Raw genomic sequence first — 18,175 nt, 5'->3', positions numbered from 1 at the left:
CCTTGAACAAACCTCGTATTTGACTTGAGTCACAGTGACCTTCTAAACCTTTTTTGCATGTATTATCAAATCAGTACGTTTCCCGGCGCTGAATGCTCCTGATTGAACACTTCATAATGTGTTCCAAATGCAGGAAAATGGCTACACTTGTTGGAATTATCCTCACAGGAGCACAAATGACTTCTATAGCCACTGTGCTCTGAGTTATGTTCTGATCAACTTCTACAGGAACACTGTTAAAGCTGCATTGTGTAACTTTTCTGGTCAGATTCTTTTCTCCGTAGAGATGTTATTGCTTTGTTTGGAATGTTTCACAGAATGGCATTAAACTTTTCTATCTTCATGGAGACCAAACCAGACCAAGTTACAGGTCAGATCTGTGGAGAAGCGACACTGTGTACAGTTTTTCAAGGTATTTTTGACTTTTACAACCACCTGTAATTGAATAAATAAGGTAATGTCACACTGAGGAACATTCCTGGCAGAGCAGTGACATCTCCATAGAAACTAGAGTCTATGGAACCTACAGTGAGGGATGACACACAGAAAAGACCACATGTGAATATAAAGAAAATACTACCATTTAATGTGGAAAATCACATTCTATTGTCTAAAGAAAAATGTTTTTCTTATGATCGTGCATGGTATCAGAATCCAGCGTGTCCGGGGAAGACCCAAGACACACTGGAGGGACTATGTCTCTGGACTGGCCTGGGAACACCTCCTGGGAAAATGGATGGACGGTATTGGAATCAGTATTGAGAATTGAGTATCGAAATCAAGTTTGAAATGTTAATATCCTGAAAAAACTACTTTCTACTGGAACACCGTCAAAACAGAAGCAATCCAAATACAGGCATATTTTTCACGTAAGCTGTTTTGAAAGGCGCCACTGTCCCTCACATCCCTCTGAAAGAATCATCTGTATTCATTTGCCTAAAACACCCGGGTTTATTTCTGTATCATTTCCTTCCAAAGAAACGCAGCAATTAAGCCATATTCTGCTATTCACACGCTGTAATGGATGGGCCGCTCAGAATAGGAGACATTTTCCAATTAGCGTCCTGAGGAGAGTCAAATCTTATGAGGCAGAACCTGAGATCGACAGTTGAAAGATACTGTTAACCCAAATACTTATCAGTATGTTATTCTTTAGATGGTTCCTTCTAAGCAATATGGAACTTTTTGAAGAAGGGAGTCCACCAGCTGCTTGTCACCATGGAGATATCATTGCTTTGCCTGGAATTGGCTGATTGATTGAGTGTGTTTACAGCACATCAGTATCCCGGTTATGATCAGGTTTTTTTGAGTATCCCGGTTTCTTCATGGTGCATGTAAATGCAGTACCCTAGTTTCAGTATCCCGGTTATTAGAAACTGGAATACTGTAGCTGGTATATTCTAATAGTAACCGGGATACTGTGGCATGTACACGCAGTATCCCGGTTACTGCAACATAAAGTTGAGTGTGCATATGTCTAAAAGACAAAACACTTTCCATTTTTTTCACCACAAAAATAGTGACATAAATAAAGTGACCAACATAAATAAAGTGACCAACATAAATAAAGTGACCAACATAAATAAAAGTGACCAACATAAATAAAGTGACCAACATAAATAAAGTGACCGACATAAATAAAAGTGACCAACATAAATAAAGTGACAGACATAAAATGACCAACATAAATAAAGTGACCAATATAAATAAAAGTGACCGACATAAATAAAGTGACCAACATAAATATAAGTGACCAACAAAAATAAAAGTGACCGACATAAATAAAGTGACTGACATAAATAAAAGTGACCAACATAAATAAAGTGACCAACAAAAATAAAAGTAACCGACATAAATAAAGTGACAGACATAAATAAAATGACCGACATAAATAAAGTGACCGACATAAATAAAGTGACCGACATAAATAAAAGTGACCGACATAAATAAAGTGACCGACATAAATAAAAGTGACCGACATAAATAAAGTGACCGACAAAAATAAAAGTGACTGACATAAATAAATTGACCGACATAAATAAAAGTGACCGACATAAATAAAAGTGACCGACATAAATAAAGTGACTGACAAAAATAAAAGTGACTGACATAAATAAAGTGACCAACATAAATAAAAGTGACCAACACAAATAAAAGTGACCAACATAAATAAAGTGACCGACATAAATAAAAGTGACCGACATAAATAAAGTGACCGACAAAAATAAAAGTGACTGACATAAATAAATTGACCGACATAAATAAAAGTGACCGACATAAATAAAAGTGACCAACATAAATAAAGTGACTGACAAAAATAAAAGTGACTGACAAAAATAAAAGTGACTGACATAAATAAAGTGACCAACACAAATAAAAGTGACCAACATAAATAAAGTGACCGACATAAATAAAAGTGACCGACATAAATAAAGTGACCGACATAAATAAAGTGACCGACATAAATAAAAGTGACCGACATAAATAAAGTGACCAACATAAATAAAGTGACCAACACAAATAAAAGTGACCAACATAAATAAAGTGACCAACATAAATAAAAGTGACCGACAAAAATAAAAGTGACTGACATAAATAAAGTGACCAACATAAATAAAAGTGACCAACATAAATAAAAGTGACCAACATAAATAAAGTGACCAACATAAATAAAGTGAACAAGATAAATAAAGTGACCAACATAAATAAAGTGACCATACATGAGTGAAATGAGTGTAAAATAAAGAGCTGCACTAAACCTGCACACTTACAATCTGCACTCGTACGACCTGCATGTGTATGATCGCTGAAAATTTAAACATGAAATATCTCCTGTACGATATACGCACAGAACAGACTCACCATCATCAGCACCTCCTCTGTCACAGAATAAACACATATAATCCATGGGGTCGTGTTCTTTACTCTGGCAGAAGCTGAATCGTGTCAGTGGCACAAGAACGCTAACAGTTTATGCAAATTAGCCATGTGGTCTTAAGTTTTGTTTCAGTAAAACGTAAAAAAAAAAAAAAAAAGTGGCAAAGCTGAATTATATTATCAAACCTGCTGATATGGTTCTGGTTTATATGTTGTAAAGTTGAGTTTATTTATGCAGAATATTTTAACAAAAAATCGACACATTTGGTTTGATGTGTGCAGTGGATTGTGGGATATCTCACAGCTCCTCACCGTTGGTTAAACCTCCCGAGCTTCTGATGCTAAAGGAGCTCATGGTTGTTCATATTTTTCCTGGATTATTAACTTAAACTAAGTAAATTTTTGCACTTGTGCATTTGTAAGATTATATCAAGAAACCGGGATACTCCATTTGATCATGTACACAGGGGTATGAGTGTCCTGGTTTCTCAGTGCACATGTAAATGCAGTAACCCGAATACTAACACACCCGACTAATAACTGGAATACTGATGAGCATGTAAACACACTCAATGATTCAGCTTTTTAGGTCACAGGTATATTCTGACATTATTTCATACAGTCATTTTTAAAAGTGTGGAGGGTCCATCAAATGTTTGTTTCTCCATGGAGATGTTATTTCTTTGTCACAGTATGGTATTAAACCTTTCTATCTTCATAGAGACCAAACCAGACCAAGTTACAGGTCAGATCTGTGGAGAGACTCCGCTCACAGTCAGAAGTTGCAAAGTGCATAGACTGAAAGTACATCACAAACTAAGTATCATGATTCATGTATCTGCCCAGAGTTAAACATTTACACTTGTTGAGTTGTACATAATTGAAGTTATTCTGTCCAGCTGTTCCAGAGGCCCAACACTTCAACACACACATGTCTGCAACACATATTTGTTTATTTGGTTTATTCTCAAATTACTTTATTATTTTTGTTTTTGTTAATTATTTTACTAATTTAGTTTTTGTTCATATGTATAATTTATGTTAGCAATGTTCATATTTCTTATTTGTTTAGTTTAATTTGTTTGTTTGTTTGTTTGTTTGTTTACTTCAGCACCTTTTCTGCTTTTGATTTAATCTGTGGGGCATTGTGGGGATAAAAGAGTGTACAGCAGGACCAGAGGAGGCAGGTTCAGGAGAGTCAGGGGCAGGAGAGTCAGGGGCAGGAGAGGCAGGGGCAGGAGAGGCAGGTTCAGGAGGGGCAGGGGCAGGAGAGGCAGGGGCAGGAGAGGCAGGTTCAGGAGGGGCAGGGGCAGGAGAGGCAGGGGCAGGAGAGTCAGGGCAGGAGAAGCAGGGGCAGGAGAAGCAGGGGCAGGAGGGGCAGGAGCAGGAGAGTCAGGTTCAGGAGGGGCAGGGGCAGGAGATGCAGGGGCAGGAGGGGCAGGGGCAGAAGAGGCAGGGGCAGGAGGGGCAGGGGCAGGAGAGTCAGGAGCAGGAGAGTCAGGGGCAAGAGAGGCAGGGGCAGGAGAGTCAGGTTCAGGAGGGGCAGGGGCAGGAGAGGCAGGGGCAGGAGAGTCAGGAGCAGGAAAGTCAGGGGCAGGAGAGGCAGGGGCAGGAGAGGCAGGGGCAGGGGCAGGAAATCAGGAGCAGGAAAGTCAGGGGCAGGAGAGGCAGGGGCAGGAGAGGCAGGGGCAGGAGAGTCAGAGGCAGAAGAGTCAGGGGCAGGAGAAGCAGGGGCAGGAGGGGCGGGGGCAGGAGATGCAGGGGCAGGAGAGGTGGGGGCAGGAGAGTCAGAGGCAGAAGAGTCAGGGGCAGGAGAAGCAGGGGCAGGAGAGGTGGGGGCAGGAGATGCAGGGGCAGGAGAGGCGGGGGCAGGAGAGTCAGGGGTTGTTCATAAACCACATCCTCACGGTGCCCAAATGTGATTATTTGAGTTATGTTTAGTTCTAAGTTTGCTCACTACAACGTCACAATGTTTGTTCTGATTTTCTTTTTTAAATCATACCTCTGAGCTCACATCGGCTATTTCAGATTTTAAACATATTCTGTAACGATTTTGACAAGAGATTTTGACTTTGAACATAATTTTCAATGTGTAAAGGTCGACTAAATCGTAAAATGTCAGCGTTTGAAGGGTTATAAATAATGCACTGGTTGGTTCATTATAAGTTGATAATGTGATTGCTCTTATTGCCTTTGTGCAAGGTGAAGTCTGTTATTGTATTAGTCTTAAATGTATTTCCCCAAATACATAAAACTGGAATGTTTCACAGTGTGGCATTAAAGACTATATGACAGGTCGGGCTACTCATCTGATTGAAACACAATTAAGACCATTGTATTTAAGATTTAGTTAAAAATGTTACCTCTCTTTTCCCAGTTTGGCAATTTTTTAGGATTCAAATTTTACTTCCTGATTGGAAATGACGCTAGGGATTTCTACATCTGTTCCCTAGCAACCATGCAGTACTCCTCGATTGTACGAAGAGATTATGATTTGACAGATAAAAAGGAAACACCTTTATTATCTTGAAATAATAAGAGAATGATCAAAACGTATACTTATACATACTCGTACTTTAAACGTATATTTATCCAGTGAGGTGGGTGTCCTAACAGAATTATCACACCCAGGTCTGATGCTGCCAGACTTTTCAAATCAAGAGATCGTTGAAATAGAACCTGTCTGACAGGTGAAGGAGGCCATATTGAACCCAAGACATCATGACGCCATCCAAAGAAATTCAGGAGCAGATAAGAAGAAAAATAAAGGAAAAGGAAACAAAGCCATTTCTAAATCTTTGGGACTCCCGAAAACCAAGAAGTGAGAAACATTAACCACAAATGGAGAAAGCATGGTACAGTGGTGAACCTTCCCAGGAGTGGCCGGTCTACAAACATGACCCCAAGAGCAGAGCAACGACTGATCCAAGAGCTCACAAAGAAACCCGAACAACATCCAAACACTCACTTGCCTCAGTAAAGGTCAGTGTTCATGACTCAACCATAAGAAAGAGACGAGACAAAAATGGCACACACGGAACACAGAGTTCCAAGGCCAAAGCCACTGCTCACAAAAAGAACATGAAGGTTTGTCTCACTTTTACCAAAAGACATCTTGATGATCCCAAAGCTTTGGGGAAAATACTGTGTGGACAAATGAAAGAAAAGTTGAAGTTTTTGGAACAATGCATCGTGTTAAAAAGGCGCTTCACAGCATTTGATAAAAAGAACATGATGCCAACAGTGAAACATGGTGGGGGTGGTATCATGGTTTGGGGTTTTCCTGCTTCAGGACCTGGATGATCTGCTGTGATTGAAGGAACCATCCACTTTGCTCCACCAACAAATCCTGAAGGAAAATGCCCGGCCATAAGTTCTTGGCTTCAAACTAAAGCACACTCAGGTTCTACAGCAGGACAATGATCCAAACCACACCAGCAAGTCCACTTCTGAATGAATGAAAAAACAAAATGAGGGTTTTGGTGCGGCGTAGTCAAAGTCCAGGCCTGAACCCAACTGAGATGCTGTGACCTTAAAAAGGCAGTTCAGGCTCGGAAACCCTCCAATATGGCTGAATTAAAACAATTCTGCAAAGAAGAGTGGGCCAAAATTCCTCCACAGCGATGTGAAAGACTCATTGGCTGTTATCTCAAATACTTACAGTAGGTGCAGATGTTGCTGCTCAGGGAGGTTCAACCAGTTCTTAGGTTTAAGGGGCAATTACTTTTTCAGATGGGCCATGTAGGTCCAGATGGCTTTTTTCCCTTAATAAATAAAATCAGCACTTAAAACGGCATTTTGTGTTGACTTGTGAGTGACCTTTGTTAAGTTTGCTTGATCTGAAATGGCTAAGAGTGACAAAGGTGCAAAAAAAGTAAGAAATCTGTAAGGGGCTAAATACTTATTCACAGCACAGTTATGTATGTTATGTAAGCAGCACTTTTTTCCCAATTAACCAATAAAAGAGAACATCTCCCTCAAATCTCTCTGAATACGACAGCTACAACTACAACTACAACTACAGCTACAGTTAGAGGCCTAAAGCTGTGCACTTCCTCATATCTGCACTATAGAAAAACACTGTTTACTTTAGTGGTGACCCCAAACCTCATCCAAAATTCCCTGTGGATTCTGGACCACACTTTGGAACCACTGCTCCCTCCCCCGCCTTACTGTCTCTCTCTCTCACTGTCTCTTTCTCTGGCTCTCTCTCTTTTTGTTGTTCCCTCTGTCTTTCTCTCTCTGTCCGTTATATGATTCTACTTTGAGACATGAGCCTGGACAGAGAACACGACTTGCTCTCTGCTCTCCACACTCTGTGTCCTCAGAGGGGTCGAGTACTGGGCACAGTGACTGAATTAGAAATAAAAGTATAAGTAATAAAGTAGTGCTAAAGTGAAAATGAAACAGTACACACACTGCTTCTTGAGAACTGAATAATAGTTTAGACATAAAATCTATTTCAAATTTGAGTTATGAGAAGTTAACATCCAGTTAAGTGCAAGTGTTCAAATCATGTAACCATGGAGACGGGCAGAGGAAGCGCCACCAGAAAGTTAACAACATAGAGCTCCTTTAAAACCACTGTAACTTTTTGCAAATAAACAAATAAATGAATAAATAAATAAATAAATAAATACTGCACTTACATAATCACTGGAAAAAGGTAAAAACATGTGTGAGTGGGCTTGTATTTCCACAAATACTTTTTTTTTTTTTGGCTTGGAGGAGGGCCTCTTCCTGCTTGTTTCTATGGAGATGTTATAATGTTCCACAGTATGGCATTATCTTACCTCGCTCCAGAAGTGACATAGGCTACTGTACCTTTAAGAAGAAATAAAAGTATGGGATCAGAAAAGTACTCTGATAACAGGGAAAGGCAAACAAAAAAACACCACAATTTGATAAATAAAATGTTTTGGCATCTTAAAAAAAACATCACAGGTAAACTGTTATCATCTGGAGGGACACTGCTGAAGAATCTCACATCTGGAGAAACCTATTATCTATATTATAACAGTCAGTGTTGGGGAGTAACAGATTACATGTACCGGAGTTACGTAATCAGAGTACAAATGATGAGTAACTGTATTCAGTTACAGTTACTGTTTCAGTGAGTGGTAATTGGATTACAGTTACTTTGTTAAAATAAATGGATTACACTGCGGTATTTTCCTGTTTTTCCATTTTGGGCTGTATCCCCCTTTTTTTTTTTTTCCATAATTCCACTCATTGCCGGACACTAAACCAGGACTAAAACAGGTCTAAAACAGGATTTAACAGGACTAAACTGGGACTAAACCAGGTCTAAACTAGGTCTAAACCAGGACTAAACCAGGTCTAAAACCAGGTCTAAACCAAAACTAAACCAGGACTAAACCAGGTCTAAAACAGGATTTAACAGGACTAAACCGGGACTAAACCATGTCTAAACCAGGACTAAACCAGGACTAAACCAGGTCTAAAACCAGGTCTAAACCAGAACTAAACCAGGACTAAACCAGGTCTAAAACAGGATTTAACAGGACTAAACCGGGACTAAACCAGGACTAAACCAGGACTAAACCAGGTCTAAAACCAGGTCTAAACCAGAACTAAACCGGGACTAAACCAGGTCTAAACCAGAACTAAACCAGGACTAAACCAGGTCTAAAACAGGATTTAACAAGACCATGCCACGTAGACCGTGTCTCCTCGTCTTCTATCAATAATATTTTTAATTTGGTTAAGTAAAGTCTCGGCTTTTTATTTTCTTTTAACAGACAAAACATCTTATGTGAAGATTTCCTCGTCTTTGCTTCTCTACAGCAAATCAAGTAATCCAAAGTATTCAGATTACGTTACTCACTTTAATTAAATTAATGGATTATGTTACAAACTACATTTTGGTGTGTGTAATCTGTAATCTGTAGGGGAATACATTTTAAAAGTAACTCTCCCAACACTGATAACAGTATAATTACAATTACAAGTCAAATGGGAGGATTGCTGAGAAAAGTGGATGTGTTCTGCATTTGTTCTGTATCATTGTTTGTTTTGTTCTAATATGAAACAATAAACTCTACGTTAAAAAATACTACTTGTACAAAACGTTGCTGTAGTAAATGTAGGGAGTAGTGGCCCCCGCTGGCTGTTCTGTCTGCTTGTCCTGTGCCGTCTCTCTGCCGCCGCCTTGTGTCTGGAAGCGGAAGGCGTGGCGTTTGTTCGTTCGCGCGCGGCCGGTCTCGCCTCTGGATTCTCCGGCTCGAGCTCACGGCAGCAGCGGGCACAGCCTCCCTCCTCTCCCCCATCCCTCGCTCTTCTCTTCCCTCCCAGGCTCTGAGTGGTTTACGCTCCTCCTCTCCCTCTCTCCCTCCCTCTCTCTCTCTCTCTCCCTCCCTCTCTCTCTCTCTCTCTCTCTCTCTCTCTCTCTCTCTCTCTCTCTCTCGTTACAAATCGCGATGACAGCCGAGTCGAGGAGGTGAGCGCGTGAACGAGCGGATCCCACAGGTGTGTTCTTGCCGCCAACTGCTTCCCGGAGACGCACGCGCGCGCACACACCTGGATTTTCTGGACCATGTGACTCGCCAGGCACCTGGGCGTGGAGAAAGTCCCTGATAGATCGGCTAAGCACCGCCACGGACTCTTTTGTTGGAGGAGTTGCCCGTCTTGCTCGTTCGCCGTTTCAAATCGCACGCAGTTCGTTTTGATTCGGTCCAGTGCCTTCCCGGGTTCCTCTCCTATTACCACGTGAATGAAACGTAAACTTGCGCACGGACTTTACCATTTGGACATTATATATTTGGAGGACTTCTTCTTCTTCTATCGATATCGGGACTGGACGCGTTTCCAACTCGTTTGATCGCTTCTCCAAGGTAAGTTCCAGGAAAACCGCTGGGAGCTAGGAAGTGTGTGGAAACCGAAACAGTACTACGGCTGCGTAATGTGCACGTAACCTCTTACTTTAACCGGGGATTTTTACGAAGAAATTCCACACGCCCTCTGGCACGGCGCACATGTGGGGTTTCGCCTACGGTGCTGTCGTGTTGTGGAGTAGCCCCGCTGTGCTGTGCTCGGCTCTACGCTGCCTGTCAAAATCCCCATCGCCTCCAGCAGCTCCAAACCTCTCCAGTAATCATCGCTGCACGGGCTTTACTCGTACAGACATGTTTCGATCTTGTGGTGCAATTTGAAGCAAACTCCGTCAAAGATTTCAGGTGTCATTCCCGTGCGTAAAGTTTGCTCAACAGCTGTGTGGCGGGAGGGAGGAGGCGGGGAGCGGATCGAGCGCTTAATTCACCGATAACAACGAGCATTTCCAGCAGCAGCAGCAGCAGCAGCAGCAGCAGCGCCGGTGTTTGTTTGGGTTCATCTTCACGAGTCTGTGTCTGGTGTGTGTGCGGTCATTTTTTTGAGTTACAAGTTGGCATGTGTGGCGCTGGTTGTTGCTTGTTAGGATGGGCAGTGCCAGGCAAAGCTAGCGCAACACAAGTGGCATGGTTTGTTGTTTTTATGCCAATCGTGCGCCCATTAGGGGACAGTGGGTCATTGATGGTGCCTTTTCAGAGTCTGGTGTCTCGTGTGGACAGTGTGGATCTGTCAGACACTCGCGCGGCCCCTGAACACACCACTGTACACACCACTGTACACATGGGAGGCGCTTGTTGTCTCGTTTTCTTTGGACACGGTTTGTTTATGTATTTGCATCTGTCACTTATTACCTTGTTATAATATATTTCAATGGGCCGGTTTCAGCTTGTTATCTTTATTCATTATTATTTATTGCAAAAAATATGTCTCGTGAGGTTTAAGCCGTGTTATAATGTTAGACTTGGATAAAATTTATTGACCCACAAGGGAAATGACTTGGACACAGTGGCTCACACATCACGATATAATATAATAACAAAGAGAAAACGTATAAACGGTAATAATACATTTAAAATAAGAAGCAAAAATAGCAAAAAACTGGTCTCAAATAAGGCATTATTATATAAATCTATATGGACGTAAAAATAAAAGATAGAAAAATATTGTGATACAAATGTATTTCTCAAGGTACACGAGGTTGTGAGACAAAAGATTTTGATACCTTCTAAAAACAGACCTGCAGTTGTGTTTTGTTTCATTCACACATTTTTGAGTAATTCTTTATTATTAGTCTGTCTACATCTCCAAAGCTCAAAATGCTCAATTCCACCCTGTGATGTCATGAAGTGGTTGTATTCAAATGACCAGCTCCTTTTCCCTTTAGTTCAAGAGACTGGCAATTCCAGAGGTCAAACGATCCAAAATGATTCTAGTGAAGGTGTGTGGACTTTAAAAACACAGTGCTGTATCACCACATGACATCACAAGTTGGAACAGAGTGTTTTCTGTTTGAGGAAAGAGCTCAACCTAAATATGCAGAGTTTGTGTGAATGAAACGAACACAACTCCAGGAGTGTTTGTGATGAGGAAACTACATTAAAACATAGATCAGAAAATAGTGAAACATGAGCCCTTTAATACCTGCTATGCCATCGATCCAGCTTATGCAAACCACCTGGAAAATGTTTGTACAAATCTTTCTCTTTTTTTTTTTTTTTAATTGTTTTTCTCAAAATGTCTTTCATATTAGACTGCTGAGCCTTACAAAAACAGATGTTGTGTGTTGTCATTTTGAGTAGTAGTGTTGTTACATTTTACAGGAGACTCATGGAATATTTGTTGCCCCAGGCCAAGAAATTGTGACAAGCCTCTTCTCATTATAATGTATGTTCTGCTGTCATTGTGTCAGGTCACTGAGAACCTGTAGTGCATTTGAACAAAGTAGACGACTTTTCACATTACAGCAACTATTACAGCAAAGTGTGTTGTGTGGTCGAGTGGATTTGACCTCCACGCTGTACTTGCTCCTCATGTGGACGTTACGCTGTTTGCCGCTAGGTTTTTCTAGAATTGCACAATATTATATGGAGCTCAATGTTTTCTGTGTTCTTCTTTGCACACGTTGGGAATGTTTTTGTGTTTTTTTGCAGCCTGTCATTGTTATGATCCGTAGAGAGGCTTCAACAATTTCTAAATCTAAACCCAAATATTAGACATTGGATCCACAAGAATGAGAAAAGATTAGATTTTAACACAATTCCTAATAATAATACAGACATTTCACATTTTATTCCCCAATTTTGGCCTCACATTTAAAAAAATTTGATTTCATATTTTTGTTTCCATCCTAGTGCTACTTTTCAGAACGAGAGATGTAAGAGATGTAACTTATGAACGAGTAACCCTTTTTTGTCCAATCCAAATGTAAACACTTGACCCTTGACCAGACTTTGGTTCTTTGGTAAAGAATTAAGATTAAGAACGGAACAAAGGATCATGGTCTATGTAGATTTTTTTTTTTTCTTTTTTTTTTTTTCTATATTGCTGCACTATAACTATTCATTTAAACTAAAAGACTTGTAATTCAACCTTTTGTGATGGTCCACGATATTATTGTGAGACTTTTGACGATATGATATCACAATATTTCGGTTATTGTTATATCCCTGTTATTAGGGGTGTGCATTTACATGAATTTAGCCACATGATACGTTATCAGGATATGTCATGAAACAGTATGTCAGAACAGGATATATATTGTGCTGTCTGAAATACAGAAGATTTTTTAAATGTAGAAAACTGTAAATGTAACCAATTCATTTATGATGAAAAATATAATATTAAAAAAAATGGAGACATGTATATGAGAATTGTACAGTGAAGTGTAAATGTATATGTATCTCACTGAATCCATTTTTTCTCACACCCTCATTGTCTGTGATTAAAACCATAAAAATGACATCAGACAGCAGAGAGCACATTAAAAATCCAGTGTGGTTAGTGTTCTGGGACATTCTTGTTTTGTGAGTTGCCTGATCCTCCTCCAAGGCACTAACAGACACATTTGAACACATCATTCATCGTTGTAATTATAATCCACTAAACATCCATTCATATTGCACACCCCTAATAATGCTTTTTATTTATCTCACCTCAGTAATTTTTACAATGTCTTAAATATGATCTTTGTATCTCTATTTCATTTCTATGGCAATCATCAGTAATAGTTAGAAATGCGCTAAAGGATGGGACAAGATCTCATGTCACAAGATCTCAAAGACGGAATTGCCACAAGACCAAGACCACACACTCATGGCGTCTGATTTTTCCCTTTGTGTTTTTACATTTGGACAGAAGGTTTAAAGGTTTAAATCTGGGGAGTTTTTTGAGAAGCCAGAGTTCCAAAAAGCAAAAGTATTCAATCAAAAAATATATAATTGTAAGGGTCAAATTGTGAACTGGACGATAATTGATCCATTATCAAATCAAAGTCTCCTCTTGTACTTCAAGATTTCAAATAGCATTCATTTTTCTTTTAGTCTCTTCAAGAAAGGTATTTTTGGAATGTTTGTAAATCATTTCATTTTGTTCAATCTCTTTATCAACATTTACTTTGTCAGTATTTAGCTCTGTATAATCTTTAATTACTGCTCTTTTACTTTTAATTCACGTCTGTCAGTAGAGATGATGAAACTTCCAAATGTTCACTGTCTTCTTTTTACTCCGGCTGAGTTCTGTTTGCACAGGAGCATGATCTGATACATACTGTATATTGTTCCAGTGTCGAAAAGTATTATTTTTTACTTTTCCTACATCCTTTGAAAACAAAAAAGTCATGTCGTCTCGAGCAGTTTCCAGTCGCTGCAGGAAAAAAGGTGTAATTTCTTCTTTTGGGAGACAGCAGCTCTGAAGGTTGGCGGTTCAAATCCTGCTCTTGACATAAACATCAGTGCTTGAGCATCAGATCCACTGACCCACAGGTTGGCAGTGTGATTCCAGCTGCCGCAGATGAATGCTGTTGTTGTGTCCTTGAGCAAGACACTTAACCCCCCCTCGCCCTCAGTGTCTGTGTACACTGATTGTGTGTGTGTGTGTGTGTGTGAGAGTGAGTGTGAGAGTGAGTGTGTGTGTGTGAGTGTGTGTGTGAGTGTGTGTGTGAGTGTGTGTGTGTGTGTGTGAGTGTGTGTGTGAGTGTGTGTGTGAGTGAGTGTGTGTGTGAGTGTGTGTGTGAGTGAGTGTGTGTGTGCGTGTGAGTGCGTGTGTGCGTGTGTCTGTGAGTGTGTGTGTGAATGTGTGTGTGTGTGTGCGTGTGTGTGAGTGTGTGAGTGCGTGTGAGTGCGTGTGTGTGTGTGCGTGTGTCTGTGAGTGTGTGTGTGAATGTGTGTTGTGTGTGTGTGCGTGTGTGCGTGTGTGTGAGTGTGTGTGAGTGTGTGTGTGTGCGTGTGTGTGAGTGAGTGTGTGAGTGTGCGTGTGTGCGTGGGTGTGTGTGCGTGGGTGTGTGTGTGTGGGTGTGTGAGTGTGTGAGTGTGTGTGAGTGTGTGTGTGTGAGTGTGTGTGTGTGAGTGAGTGTGTGTGTGTGTGTGTGTGAGTGCGTGTGTGTGAGTGCGTGTGAGTGCGTGCGTGTGTGTGTGCGTGTGTGAGTGCGTGTGTGCGTGCGTGTGTGTGTGAGTGCGTGTGAGTGCGTGTGTGTGTGTGCGTGAGTGTGTGTGAGTGCGTGTGAGTGTGTGAGTGTGCGTGTGCGTGTGTGTGTGTGTGTGTGTGTGTACGTGTGTGTGTGCGTGTGTGTGTGCGTGTGTGTGTGAATGGGTGAGTGGTTTCTTGAGGTAAAGCTCTTTGAACCTTGAAGGTGAAAAAGCGCTGTATAAAAATGTGACCATTTACCATTTTCAGTGAAATGAAAAGCACCATCCTTCAGATCGCCCGATATCATCATAGTAGCATCATTCTGAGCTTTATGTGTGCGTTTAGTTTGGGAGACTATTTTTCATTCATCAATACATTAAAGGTTCTATATTACACAAGATCCACTCACACATGTTTGAGTAATCCTCTTAGCTACGGCGCCAAAGCTCAAAATGTGAACAGCTCTTTTAACCTTTAGTGAGTAGTTTAGTAGAGATTAACCACTTCAGAGCTGGAATTATCCAGATGATTTTAATGAAGGTGTATGGAGTTTAAAAACACAGTGGAGCACTTCCTTTATTACCACATGATCTCATAAGGTGGAACAGAGAGTTTTCCCACCGAGATAAGAACACAGCCTAAATACACAGGGTTTGTGTGTATAACATGTGAATGAAACAAAACACAAGTGCAGGTGTGTGTGTGATGGAAACGACATTAGACACAGATGACATCTATAGTACAACATGGGCTCTTTTTAAGTTGGGTGCATTTTTTTCATCTTTAAGTTAAAGTGGCCCCATTTCGTGTCTCACCTTGCTGTAGTTCTTGTCTCGTCCCTGCTCGGGGTAGTAATCTCTCTCCCATATTTATTCCCAGTCACATGTTTGTGATGGAGCTGACCCTTCCCTCCTCTGCTCCTCTGCTCTGATATTGGTCTGAGGCTGCGTTTCTCTCCGTCCAAAAAACAGTGATTCACCAAAACAACAGGAGTGAGGAGTTTGATTTGTGGCCCGGGGCCCATTAGCAGCGCTGGAGGAGCACATTGAAATGCTGCTTTGTTTCACCCTCATGTTCCGCTTGTAACACAGAGACTTTGCATTCGGCTTTTGGGATTGTTTTGTGCTCAAAACGAGACTTGAATGAAAAATGGCTGCTATTGACGTGCCCAAAAAGAATATAGGAAACGAAGAGAACTGCGATGGATGGAGAGAGAGAAGAGAGAAGAGAGGAGGTGGTGTGTGCTCGTCTGTTTCACCTTTGTGGCAAACTGCAGAAAACATTTATCAACACTCTCCTGTGCACAGATAAGGCCACTCTATTTATTCAGCACAGAGCAGATAAAAAGTGAATGAAGCATGGAAGGGCGAGGAGAGAGAGGGAGAGATGGAGGAAGTCAGGGAGGAGTGGATAGAGAGAGAGTGATAGAGAAGATAGAGAGAGGGGGATAGAGGGTGAGATGGAGGGAGAGAGGAGACAGAATAAAAGAGATGGAGAAGAAAGCTGACAGTGTTGATGAGAGGGATGGAGAGAGAATGAAGGATAAGGTGAGGAATAGAGAGAGAGAAAGAGATGGGGGACAAAAGAAAAGGAGAGTGGGCAGAGAGAAAGACGGGGGGATGAGTGAATGAGGGAGAGGAGAGCGGAGAGAAGAACCAGGAGGTAGTAGCTTGTGACAGTGCGAGCAGATGGCTGGTGTTGGAACAGACTGGAGGAGGCCACGGGCTGTTTTTTTTTTTTTTTTTTTTTTTGTAGGACACAACAATATTAGTGAAACATGCAGAAGATTGTTCAATATCTTAAATATTCGAGCAGATTTGTAGGCCATTTTTAGAACAAATGTTGCTTTGGAGCTGCACACACACAAGCTGTTTGAGTGTGCCAAGTTCTCCTCCTGTCTGGATGAGTCTTGATGAGTCTGGATGAGTCTGGACGAGCCGGAGAAGAAGAAATCCTGACTAACTGAACATCTGACACTGTTCTATTTCCCATATTTCACAAACGTGTCTCCAGGGGATTACTACTGCTATTCCAGCTATTAAATAACACTATACACTAACTGTGTGGATTAAGCCAGCGGAGAGAGGGAGGAGAGGAAGAGAGGAGGAGGGAGGGAGGGAGAGAGGGTATGACGGGGAGAGACAGGAGAGAGAGGAGAGAGGGAGGAGAGAGAGGAGCAAGAGACAAAGAGAAATAAAGAGAAATAGATAAATAACACTAGATACTAACTCTATGTATTAACCCAGCGGATAGTGAGAGCAAGGGGGAGGGAGGGGGAGAGAGGGGGAGAGAAAGAGACAAAGAGAAATAGACAGATAAATAACATATTAACTCTATGGATTAAGCCAGTGGAGAGAGAGAGGAGAGAGAGAGAAGAGAGGGAGGAGAGAGAGGAGGGAGAGACAAAGAGAAATAAAGAGAAATAGATAAATAACACTAGATACTAACTCTATGTATTAACCCAGCGGATAGTGAGAGCAAGGGGGAGGGAGGGGGAGAGAGGGGGAGAGAAAGAGACAAAGAGAAATAGACAGATAAATAACATATTAACTCTATGGATTAAGCCAGTGGAGAGAGAGAGGAGAGAGAGAGAAGAGAGGGAGGAGAGAGAGGAGGGAGAGACAAAGAGAAATAAAGAGAAATAGATAAATAACACTAGATACTAACTGAAAGGGAGGGGGAGGGAGAGAGTGAGAGAGAGGGGAGGAGAGAGGGTTTGAGGGTGAGAGAGGGGGAGAGGGGGAGAGAAAGAGAGACAAAGAGAAATAGACAGATGAAGAACACTGTACTAACTGTATGGATTAAGCCAGTGGGTGGAGAGAGTGGAGAGAGTGGAGAGAGTAGAGAGAGTAGAGAGAGTAGAGAGAGTGGAGAGAGTAGAGAGAGTAGAGAGAGTAGAGAGAGTAGAGAGAGTAGAGAGAGTAGAGAGAGTAGAGAGAGTAGAGAGAGTAGAGAGAGTAGAGAGAGTGGAGAGAGTGGAGAGAGTGGAGAAAGAGAGACAAAGAGAAATAGACAGATGAATAACACTGTACTAAGTGTATGGATTAAGCCAGTGGATAGTAGAAGAGAGAGGGAGGGAGAGACAGAAAGGGGGAACGAGAGGGAAGAGAGAGAAAAAAAGATATAGATAAACACTATATGGATTAACCAAGTGGATAGTAGCAGGGAGAGAAAGAGGGAAAGGCGGAGAGCAGGAGAGATAGGGAGAGAGAGAAAGAAGGGAGGAGGAGGACGACAATAGGAAGAGGGAGAGATAGAGTGAGAAAAAGAGAGAGGTCAACATGAGGTCGTGTCCCGTGCAGTGAGTTTCCGATCCTCCATCTGGACACGGGCCCCGCAGTGACACTGACCCGCAGACGGTGAGCGTGGACGAGCTCAGGTGAGGGACACACGGCTCTGGTCTGTTGTTTACGGATCAGATCAGTGAAAGGACCTGGTTTACCTGGAACTTACTGGCTACTGATTAAACAGGGACAAAGTTGAACGTCTTATCTATATCAGTACATAATCATAATACAGCGAAATGAGAGAACTGCCTACTGTGCACTTTAACTACTGAACTAACACTGGGCTGGAGAGTTAATCCAGTTTTAATTAAGATCGAGTCATTTCTGGTAATCGTTAATGATCATCTTAAGTTTTTAATCGGTCTCCAGCCAAGAGCCTCCAGTAAGAGCATGTGGTGTGGAGCCTGAATCAGACTTCGGAGGAAGAGATCAGAATATTTTTAGTGTTAAGTGGCAAGGATTAAAAGGCTGTTTTGTTTCATGGAGTCAACACTGAAAAACATTTAAAATTAGTTTTTAATTGAAACCAAAATCAGTAA

At 41.4% G+C, this 18,175-nt stretch overlaps 1 protein-coding gene across 1 annotated transcript in view; it reads left to right on the top strand.

Moving 5' to 3' along the window:
* The first annotated feature begins 9,320 nt into the window (after positions 1–9,320).
* plxnb2b (plexin b2b) overlaps positions 9,321–18,175 on the top strand; it is a 438,171-nt gene continuing 429,316 nt past the window's right edge. The window contains exon 1 of the mRNA XM_020919155.2: positions 9,321–9,731. The gene's annotated coding sequence lies outside the window, so the exon portion shown is untranslated. The remainder of the gene's footprint in view (positions 9,732–18,175) is intronic.

The sequence above is a fragment of the Boleophthalmus pectinirostris genome, unplaced genomic scaffold (genome assembly GCF_026225935.1).
Source record: "Boleophthalmus pectinirostris isolate CB_2022bp ecotype Guang Dong unplaced genomic scaffold, ASM2622593v1 HiC_scaffold_2, whole genome shotgun sequence".
In the NCBI taxonomy this organism is placed as follows: domain Eukaryota; kingdom Metazoa; phylum Chordata; class Actinopteri; order Gobiiformes; family Gobiidae; genus Boleophthalmus; species Boleophthalmus pectinirostris.
Note: the sequence above shows the minus strand (reverse complement) of the source record. Positions and strands in the feature narration are given on the sequence as shown.